The sequence below is a fragment of the Tamandua tetradactyla genome, chromosome 6 (genome assembly GCF_023851605.1).
Source record: "Tamandua tetradactyla isolate mTamTet1 chromosome 6, mTamTet1.pri, whole genome shotgun sequence".
NCBI classification, from domain to species: Eukaryota; Metazoa; Chordata; class Mammalia; order Pilosa; family Myrmecophagidae; genus Tamandua; species Tamandua tetradactyla.
The window spans coordinates 108565559-108567840 of NC_135332.1; the positions used below are offsets into that span (position 1 = coordinate 108565559).

Here is a 2282-nt window from a genome sequence, read left to right on the forward strand (position 1 = left end):
GGCAAAAAACTATGAGAGTATTTGCCATTCTCCTAGGATACTTCAGAATTCTCGGCTTCTGCTCAGAGTGGATCGTCTGCCTGGAACACCCTGCCCAACCTCATTACAGCTGAAACACCCTCCACTCCTAAGCCCTTCATAAAAACACATTTCCTCCCCTATTCAACTCAATAATGCCTCTGCATCCTGGGTTTGCACGGCACTTTGCATATGTGTCTATTCTGTTAGAAATATGTTAAAATTCACTAACTTATTTATGGGTAACATAGTGGCTCTATTAGAAACTTGCTATGACCTTGGGCAAGTTGTTTTACTTCTCATGCTCTCAGTTTGATGTCGATATATATCTTCCCTGAGGAGAAGGTATCCACCTCACAATTGTTGAAGAGAGACCAGAGACAAGAGATATCTCTCTCTCTCTCTCTCTCTCTCTATATATATATATATGTATACATATATATGTACATATATGTATACATATATATATATGTATTTTTTCTTTTTAAGAAGAATCCGGGAGGCAGTTAATCATGTTTTCTCATCTTTAATTCATGTCACCTAATGATCATTTCACCCATTGCTGTTGTCTGCCCATCTCTTATCTCTCTCTTCAACAACTGTGAGGTGGATACCTACTTCCTCAGGGAAGAGAAATTCATGCGTTGTTGCCTTTGCCAATAGTGCAAATGCTAGTAGTCCAGGTGGCAAAACTGGTGCCATTGGCATCTTTCACGTGATCCACAGCAAAAGAGCCAGATGTCTCTCCTTTGGTTATCACACCGATTCTTACCAGGTAAGCACCTCCAGTCACCGTACACAGGCTTCTAGTATCAAATGGTAATTTTGCCTATCTCCAAATCAATTTGAATGGTGTCATTCACCTTTCACCTTGACAAGAGGATCAGATTAGCGGATGGTGCAAGCATCAGGGGTCACCAGATGAGGGGTTCCTTGTGTGCCTACAAAGATTTTCTTCATGTTGTACAACTTGTATTTGGCCTCCTCAGGTGCAATATGATGAACAGCAAAGCAACCCTTGTTTTCATAGATCAGATGGAAATTCTCATTTTATGGATGCTAATGCCATCCATCACACCAACAGGATAGGTTGCATCAACTTTTATGAACCACTACATGTAGATTTTCTTGACTTAATCTCCTGTCAGGCCATACTTGTCTATTCCTTAAGAAAATGTTAAGTGGGAGACATTCTCTCAGTTTCTCAGGACTAGCAGGTGGAAAGTACACCAGTCCGTTTGTCCAGCATCCATGCTTCAAATGCTTCTTGGGATGACAAACCATGACTGTGCTAGGCACGGAAAGAGGTAGCCATAGTTATATTTTGGATGCACTGTTCTTGGTCCTGTTTTAGGCTTTGATAATGCAATTGTGAACAAGACATGAGTTCTGCCCTACTCACCTTACATCCTACTGGGGTCGGAGGAAGACAACCAATAAACATATAAAACAAAAAAGCTAATTTCAGATACCACTGGGAAGCGCCATGACAAAAATAAAATAAGGTGATACCACAGAGAGGAATAGGGAGGGCCACGTTAGCCGAGGTGGACTGCAAAGGCCTCTCTGAGGAAGAGACATTTCGGTTGAGAACAGAACTGGGAAAGTGATGCCGCCCTTTGTAGATATATATTTGAACAAAGAGCAAAAGCATTAAAGCAAGAATGATCTTGGTCTACTCAACGAATATGAAAAAGTCACCCATGACTGAGGGAGGCTGAACAAGAAGGAGGGATCAAATAGATGAACTCAGAGATATGGGGACATACCAGATTATGTGGAGTCTTGGAGGAGTCTGAGTTTTATTGGAGAAGCTTAAACAGTTGATACAATTTGCTTTATACTTTAGAAAGATCCATCTGGTTGCTGTTTGGAGGAGGGGTTTTGTAGGGGGGCAAGGGCAGAGGCTGAAAAGCCATTCAGGAAGTACAGTACAGGTGAGTGATGCAGTAACTTGGGGACTTTGTAGCAGTGAAACTATGAAAGTGTTGGATTAGGGTATATATATTTGGGAGGTTGAGTCAGAGTGATCCACCATTACATTAGCTATGGAGAGTCAAGAAAATAAATTAGTCAAGAATGATTGCTAAATTTTGGTTCTGAGTAATTACATAAACTGAAATGGGGGAAGCTTGCGCAAGAGGAACAGATTTGATGGTGCAGGTGGAAATTGATAGTTCTGGTTTGACTTGCTGACATTGAGGTGTCATTGGCCATCCAAATGGAGATGTGAAGTATGCAGTGAAATATATGGGACTAGAACT

At 41.2% G+C, this 2282-nt stretch overlaps 1 pseudogene; it reads right to left on the minus strand.

Annotated features, from left to right (window-relative positions):
- Positions 1-570: 570 nt before the first annotated feature.
- LOC143686267 (small ribosomal subunit protein eS4, X isoform-like) lies at positions 571-1267 on the minus strand (annotated as a pseudogene).
- Between the last annotated feature and the right edge of the window lie 1015 nt (positions 1268-2282).